Below are 9030 nucleotides of genomic sequence, written 5' to 3' on the forward strand. Positions count from 1 at the left end.
GGGGGAAGGGGGGGGGCGCCGCTGCTGCCGCCGTTGGTGGGGCTATGACCCAATGGTCTGCGATCACAGACCGCCAAGCACCATTGCACTGTTCCTGGATGAACTAGCCGCTCTTGAGGAAGAACAGGGTGCTTTGGGAAGAGATATGGTGTCCGCTTTTTCACTAGCTCCAGCTATCGCCACAGACATTTTGTCGAAAGGAGCAACATAGACGCCGCTGAATGGCCGCAAGGGGCCTCGCTTCTGACCGAGGGGGTCAAGATAGTCCCGTTTCAACAGAGGTACCTCTAGGGGTATTGTACAACACAGGAAATAAAGGGCCCGAAAGTTTTCTACCTCGACGAGGTGTGGGTTATGGCAGGACCAATTTTCTCAAAGGTTCGAGTAGACAAAAATGCGGCTTTGTTCCGTGGACACCTTCATGTGTGGTGGCACGGGGCAGTCATTGCTTAACCTTGCTTAAAGATCAACGACTGGACTGGTCAGGGGTGGCGTGCCTGAGAGTGGGACAGTAGACGACTGTTATATACCAACTTTAGACTTCATTCACCCCTTAACTGACAGGGCACTGGAGGCTACATGCTCGGTGAGCCAGCCGATTGTCAGTCTTGGATCACTTATCATGCCCCTTTCTCATACAGATGTGCAGATCGGACATGAGGCAATAAAAGCTTGGCCCACCAACCACATGGCTCCTTCCGCCCTGTCAGCGTAGGGGTGAACGGAGCGTAGGTGCGGCAGGGTTGGTGGAGTCTGCTGAGTGCTTCTGGCGTAGCAGCTCGGCAGTGGTGAGTTACTAGAGCACAAAATGCAATACCGCACTTTACTCTGAATGGTGCGAGCCATCGGAGCCAATCCAGTGCCGAAGGTGTGTCACGTGGCCTGTCCGTTGGGCGCAACGGCACGTTGAGCACAGTGTCATCTGGCAGCGACAAAGAGTTGGATTGGTTCCGGTGGCTCGTATCGTCAGCTGCGGTACAACACAAGGTGAAACGGAGTAGAATGTGATGGCATGTCGCATCACAGAAGGTGAGCAAAGTAAACAGATAAAAGTTTTATTTTTAGAGTGCCTATTTTAGGTTTTTGTTGCCTCTTTCGGTGTCCTTAAGAGCCCAAAGGCCTGCCTATCTCGACATTTGTAGTCCCTATCCTGGGCCCGCCACCAAGTTCACACCCATCCAAAACAGCATGAAACTGGCAAACAATATTCTAACCCTAAAATTAACTTGGGCTGTTTGTACAGAAGGAGCACGCTTCAGAGAAAGCGTCGTGTGGGCATCGTTTTGTTCCGCAAGGCGTGCCTAGCCTTCAAATTTCTTGCGTTTGCTCTGATCAAGCTTTTGCGCAAACAATTTTTTTCCAGTGTATCGTTCAACAAAAAGTTACAGCTGTTTTGTACTGAGCTGGTTACAACTAATGCCATCTGTAGATATCTCTTACAGCCGAGCTGTTTGAAGTCATGAAAGATATAAACTACACGTTGCAGCGACTCAGTCGCATTCCTGCCCGTCATGCCGAACAGCGGAGCGCTAATTTCAGTTTGAGGTGTGCACTCTTACTACATTGCAGATGGTGACAGCATCAGGCTGCACTCGGTAAGTTAGTTTGAGACCGGTTCTTCGTGCGGCACTCTGGGAGATGACTCGCATAATGCCAGTGCGTTTGAAACGAGCTTGCTATAAGGCCCGCTACTCATGGGATAAGTTTCTCATATAGTTTTTAAGCAGCTGATGTGTTATTCCCCTCTCCACAGCAACACGCATTGCTGGGTTAGGGTACGACTTGAAACCGACGAGCAGCTCCGACAACTCTAAGGTGTTTGAAGCGGCAGGAGCAGTTTAGGGACACAATATTTCCTCGTGACCTCCCTTGCAGTAATGGTGATGGTGCGTTCAGTTGCGGCTCCCTCAGCTCCGAACGGAGTAACTCGAGTTGGAGTTCTCGGTGCACCTACTGAATGTCAAAACAAGCGCAGCTCTTCAGCCGCTGAGCACGATTGCTTTATTTGACGGCTGTACTAAAGAAGTCTTGATAAGGTTGTTAAAGGAAAAGCGAACGTCTGTTGTGGGAGCCACTGGTTCCCCTCCCCTAAGGGGACGTAAGCTGCGGACGTGCAGACATTCCTTCTGGAGTCGTCTGGCTTTAAGCCTGCTCGTTCCAAATCTTGTCAGGGAGAGTACGCCACCCTGCTGGCCTACTCTCGCACTCCTCCGCACGTCTCCCATTTTCGGGGGACCTGCGAGGTCGTGTGGGACGGTCTTCTGAATTGATGACCGTCTGGCGATTAGTCCTGGAGTGTGCTACGGGCGACGGGTCAAGTGCGAAGAGATCCTACGAGTACTGTGCAATTTAGAACACCTTTAAAAAATCCTAAAGAAAGCTGCTTTTTTTTGTGTGTGGATGTCATGTCTGTTGGGTTTTTCACTGGCCACTGTTGTTAAACTTCCAGAACTCTATGTGCCAAGAAATTGAGAGAGAGGAGGAGATGAGAGTGCAGGGATGTCAAAACGCAGAGCTCCGATTGGAACGATTAGTGGGTAGACCTAAAGCTAACTGCCTTTGTCTGTACTGCACATGCAGAACGTCGGTGTCCAGCGTTTCGCATTTGCATTCGAATGCGTTTGACGAGTGCAGTGGAGATAAAAGCAGCCTTTGTTTCTGCTGCACTCGTCGAACACGTTCGACTGCAGAACGCCGGTGTCCAGTGTTTGGCTCTTGCATTCAGACGTCCTCGACGAGTGCAGTGGAGACAAAGGCACCTGGCTTTAGGTGTACCCACCAATCCTTCTAACCAGAGCTCGGGTGTCCTGACGTCCCCGCGTGCTCTCTTCCACTCTTCTCCCTCATTTTCTTGGCACATGCATCATGGGCAGATTTTAAGGGTGGGGGGACTAGGGCCCCCAAGGTTAACTTTTTTCAGTGAAAAATCTACATACGCCAGCTTTTGTTAGGAAGAAATGATTAGTGGCTTCCATCCATACTCGAGAACCGAACTAAACGCAATAGACTACTTCCATAAATTCCTGCATGCAACACAGTGCGCATTGCACTCTGGGAACTAGTTAGCCAGGGAGGAGAGTGGCATGGTTTCGGTTTCGATCGACACGTCGACAAGAGAATATACACGGAGTGTGGACTATAAACGGCCGTTATTTCATGTTTTCTGGTCCCGAGAACGCCATTTGTGGTCTTTAAACTAACCTAAGTGGCCAGACCTCGAAGCTTTAGCACAAGCCTGAGACGTATAAATGCTTGTTGTATTTTTGTACTTGCGCCTTTTTGTTAGCGTTTCGAGGTATCTGGACGAGCGAGTGCTGGGAATCTCGACGCTGCGAAGCTCGGGGATCTTGCTTGTGTATGAATCAACAAGCTGTAGCAACCAATAAGTATGCATACATCGAGCTCGCGCCTTTACATTAGTGTTGTTGATCAGAAAGTTGTTTTTTTTTTTGCTTTTCGTGTGTCCATCGACGAAATATAACTTTTTGACATTACTGTTTTTCTTAATCACCTGAATATGCAAAGTAAAACTCGGACGCGCCATTGAAAAGCTCCATTCTAACACACTTCTCATCTCTTATCTGTACTGCCTTGCAGCACTGCACGAAGTGAAGTCCCCACCCGCTTGCCTTCCAATAATATTCAACATCGCGTATGCGCACAAAGTTATCCTGCAATAATATAGGTACATTTACACATACAAAAAGGAAAGCATAAGTCGAGCACTTGTGTGAACAATGTCGCACCGTTCGCCAGAAGTGCACCGGACGGGCATGAACCCTGTGGTGCACCGAACGAACGAAATTATTCAAGCGCATTTGACGGTTGCTAATGGCCATAATATTTGTTATGTGTTTGCTTTCTTCCTGACTGAGTATGCCGAGATCATTTCAGACACACTGTTCAGGCACAGATCTTGGGCGTCAGTAAAAGCTCGTCCAAGACGGCTTAGTGAGGAGTAGGGGACGCTTGTTAGGGCCTCCGTCGTAGCTAGCCGATTTTAGCGTTTGCGAAAACTTAATCTTCTATCAGCATAAAATTTGAGTGTAAGATATGTGATGACGTGAGGAAGACATCATAGTAACATTTGTGCAGTACTGAGGTTGAATTTATTGTGTTTCCTTAAAAGTTAATGCGTCAACGCTGGGCTCAACTTTGATACTCCTGTGAGGATGCGGCTTGCTTTTCGCCCAATGAAGCAACAAGAGGCGTACGGTTGGCAAACAAAATATGTGTAGGGCTCAGGGTGACCAAATTTCAGTTGTAGTTGACTGGTACTGGACAGGATTACTGACACTGAGCTCAGAGATGCACTCGTGGGGTGAGGTGACTAAGCCACGTCTTACTACGTTTGCATACGCACGCATAATATCCGGTGTTTCTGGAACCAAGGAAAGTGCCCCGGTCTTCGTTTTGTATCGGTCAAGAATGAGTGTATTGTACATGCGTAAAAAAAGTCAGATAATCGAAAACACAAGCAGCGTATTCGGTCGCGGCGTGATAGCATGAGATGAAGCTGCTCAGTCGAAACGGAAACTGAGTGGCCAACTAGTTTTCAGAGTGCACTGCGTGGTATTTCGCCGCGATGGAGCACGTCGGTTTTGGAAGAAGTCTATTGCAACGCCGCCATTTATCCCACAGCAGCCACTAAGGAAACTACACGGCTACACTTAGTGGTTCTGTCGAGTCACAGAAGAGCCACTGGCGCTAAAGTTCCTGTATAGGCTCCCTACGGGAGCCAGAGTTGAGTGTTCATCCCCGTACGCAGTCTTTCCTGCACGGCATATGGAGCCTGCTCCTCATCTGACTGAATTCGGCGAATGGCAGCACAGCGCACTCAAAAGCGGGGGAACGTATGCCAGGGTGCGTGCAACGTGTACTTTCGTGCACTGCATTTGAGTCTGCTCCTCACATGATCGGATCTCGGTGAGCAGTGGTGCGGTGGTACGTAGAAAACAGTCATACAACTATGGCTCCTGTAAAGAGCCTATACAGGAACTCTACGTGGCGCCATCTCGCAGGGCCATTTTGCAGTAGCTAAATAAAACAACCTGCATGTTTTAATTTGCCGCAAAAGGGTGGCGCTGTTATCATATTTAGTTTGGTCTCGGTGGACGCCAGCGGTCCAGGTTTCAAGAGTGAGTTTTCTAACTGAGCGTTTTAGTAACGCTGGTGTTTAGTGACGTAACAAATATTAGGTTAACAAAACAGATTTGGGCAACATTTCGCCCATGATATTGTCTCCCTTCCCCCCCAGGCTGACCCATAAATTTGCCCCTGCTCTGCATTGCCCTGCATCTTCGGGTCAGATATTGGTTCCTGTTGACCTGATGGACTCCTTTGTTTCTGCATTCATCATAGGTTACCGTCCTGAATCATGGACCAAGACTGCACTCTTAGGCCCACTCCTTTTTGGTGGATCGGGTCTTGCCATCTTCCCCTTTCGTGGCTTCCTGTCGTAATTAAATAAATTGTCATATTTTTTCTGATGGTGGTGCATACCTCTTGCCACACTTGACAAAATTAGTGTGGTGAATCCATGCCACAAATTACTGTGAAACATGCGAGAAGGTAATTATTGAGAAGATTAAGCTCCGAAAAGTTTGATGGAAAGACGATAGATATACCCCGTTTAATATTTCTGGCCACTATAAGCATGCTATCCCCCGAAGTATTTCAGCCAATCATTGCATCGGCTTTTGACCATTTACACTTGTAAGGAAAGGCTATCAGCAAGGGTTTTCTTCTGTTTGCATTTAATTACTGAAACAAGGGTTATAGACATTACCGAGTGTATTTCGGCACAACTAAATGTTCAAGCTTTAGGGTATTTTGTTGCCATGATTTTAAGTTTCTGCTAAGGTGAATATGTGTTTTTACATTAATTAAAACAAGAAAACGAAAAAAACTGATTACGTTTGTCCTCGGAGTTTTTACAGAAGACCCATCGCTATCGCCATCACTATTTTGATTTTTCCAAGATGGCCGTTTTGTTTTGTGAACGTTCTGCGACTTCGGTGATTTACGCGACTTACGAACAGCACTGCCTAATTGGTACGTTAATTTTGGTGGCTATTTATCGTGTAATATCGTGAGCGTCTTGTGTTTGTACAGAAAGTAGTGTTTCAGGTTCAGATTGTTCTTTGTACAGCGTTAGCTCGGTGAGTCGTCTCCTCTGAACTGCTTGCCTTTTGTCCACGTTTGTTTCCCTCCCAAACCCATCACACTTTCTGGTTAATTTTCCTGTTTTTAATACCTGCTATTTTGCTAGCAAATATCCAGAAACGTAGATACTATGCAGCTCTGCCTGCACTATTCTTTTTGTTGCGCAATTGCAAGAACCGCTTTTGTTTTGAAATATATTATTTAACTTACGGCGTTCTATAATATCGTTAGGCAGCCCAGTTATGTTCGCAAAGAACACGTGGCTAAGCGGTGGCGGATAGCACTTGTGTTGATGAAATGTTTTGCTTCCGCATATCCGGAAAGCATCGGGCAGCTGTCAGCTATCTAGTGACGAGCCGAAGCAAGACGGTAATGTTGGTGGTGCAAAACTGAATAGTACCCTCTGTTAAATATTTATTTTGCTTGTCTGCTCGGCAGTGCCGCCTGTGCCTGGACAATACCTTGGAACATAGTGCAAATACGGAGACAAAGCTGTACAGTGGTTATACTCTGCATATGCACTCTGAATAACGTGATGTCTCGGTAACCACGCACGCTTTGTTACAGAGAAGTTTGTTTCGCTACCTGCTAGGCATCACTGAGGTGCTTTAGCTGTGTGCCTTTATTTTACGCTAACAGAATGTAGTGCACCTACAACAAGCAGTTGCAGAGGAGCGCCGTTTAGTGAATCCATTCAATCGTCGTAAGCAAATCTGGAAGACGCTAAAGGCTACCACACGATTCAGTGAGGCTTGTTGACCTATGCTTTGAGCACCCGCTCTTTGTTAGGCCGTAAACCAGGCAGAACGTAAAATTATTATTGTGAAAACAGCAGGGTTGCGACATGCACGGAAACTTGTCTATCGCGCTCTGAACGTGCTGGCCGCCCAAGCGACTGACCGGCTCGGCTTTGTCATTGGCGAAGGCGGAACAAGCAAATGCTAGAGCATGCAGCCAAGGTGACTTGTGTATTTCTAAAAACAAATTTGCTAAAAGGTTGTTTGTCGCCATTTTCTCTTAAAGGGCAACTCCAGCCAAAACTCAAAATGAAATAAATTACTGGTATCGCTGTAGTGACACAAAATGCGACCGCAGCCAAAATATTACGTCCGTGGGACGCCGCATTCTCAACTAATGCCAATAATAAAAATGCGACCCGCCGCGAGCCGCTGCTCCTTAGCGGGCGGCCAGCGGGTTGCCGATCGCTAAAGCAACATTAGGCCGTGACGTCAGTATCATTCTCTTTTTTTTTCTCCGGTCCAGGCGTTGCGCGGAGTGCGCTTCTCTGAGCCGCTACTACCGCTACTTCAGCTTGTGATTGGCGTGTTTCGCCGTTGCTTTTATCTGTAGCCCATGTAGCTTCGGTGTAGCCTTTTGTTTATTTGCTTGCGAGTACTCCAAGACTCGTTTTGGCAAGCACCTCGGTGCGCCCAAGACTGCCCAGCTGTTCCTCGAAAGATGCCGAGTGCAACTTGTAGCGCTGTGGAATGCTCAAACAACCCGCTGCGCAGCACAGAGGTGCTTTTTCACAAGTTTCTAACGGACCGGAAATTGGAGAAGGTGTGGGTGAACGCTGTTCGGCAAGTGGACTTTGGATTTCGGCTTTTACGCACCCGAGGAAAAAAAGAACGAAAAAACACTCGCGTACAGCCCAGCACACGTGTTCGGGCGCCGCGGCCCATGCCGGAGAGCCTCAAAGCTTCGTGTCTCGGACTATACGTCACTGGCAGCGCGGCATAGACCAACGCCGCTCCATCCACGGAGCCCCGATGACAATTTAGGCCCAGCGACGAGTACGGAAGACCGCACACACGGCGACAGCCGCCGAGTACGGCACCGAACGAGTTCACTCGTTTTGCAGTCGCTAGCTTTTGGGTATACAAGCGACGGGTATGGCATAGCGCACGCACGGCGGCGGCCGCTGAGTATGGCACTGTACGAGTTCACGGGTTTTCCAGTCGCTAGCTTTTGGGTATATGCACTAACTCTTGCTACATATCTTTAGACGGCTAGCGCAGCAGAGTTAGGTGCCGCTCGGCCTGCATACTCGTTGAACGAGAACGATCCTGACGTCACGTTCACATTGCGGCAGATTTCCAGTGTTGCCGGGGCCTCGAGCGGCTAGTTTCGGTTTTGTTGGCCGCGCCCCAAACAAAATTTTGGGGCGTCGATATCTTTAAAACTACGCACAGTAGTGGGGAAAAAATTACACCTTGCAATTCAGGGACGCTGACTGCACTAAAAACTGTCATAATCCCTTGAAAGTATGGACCGGAGTTGCCCTTCAACTGAGTGTCTTCTTGAAAGGATTCAAGAAAAGGGGGGGTTTCAAAACCGGTGCTTGGGAAAACAGATGCCTCCGCTCAGGCGGTACACGCCGATGTTCTCAGATCTATCGGTTGACAAGCTCCACGGAAGAGCAGCGTTAAAAAAAATGAGACGTTTACAATTCTCTGTAATGCAAAAATAGAACGCAGCACTTGACGAGGAGGGGAGGGTTTACCTCTCCTTTCCTTCCAATTTAGCAGAAAATGTTAGCTAAATTTCCTGCCCAATTTAGCGGGTTAAGTTTCCCCGCTAAATTTGTCGGGAAAATTGACGACAGGTGTCAATTTGTGTTGTCAATTTGTCGGACAAATTGACAACACAAATTTAGCGGGGGAAAATGACGTCAGATGACTAACACCCGTGAACAAATTCAGTTTCTCCGCCAGACTTAGCGGGAAAATTGATGTCGCGTGACCTCAACACCAATTCAATTTCCTGCTAAATTTAGCGAGGTAGTTACATAGATGGTGACACCGCTAAATGCGGAAACAGGTGCCTAAGAGCTACAAGAACCACAATAAAATCACTTTCCACTGC

The sequence above is a fragment of the Ixodes scapularis genome, unplaced genomic scaffold (genome assembly GCF_016920785.2).
Source record: "Ixodes scapularis isolate PalLabHiFi unplaced genomic scaffold, ASM1692078v2 PGA_scaffold44__24_contigs__length_19508400, whole genome shotgun sequence".
NCBI classification, from domain to species: domain Eukaryota; kingdom Metazoa; phylum Arthropoda; class Arachnida; order Ixodida; family Ixodidae; genus Ixodes; species Ixodes scapularis.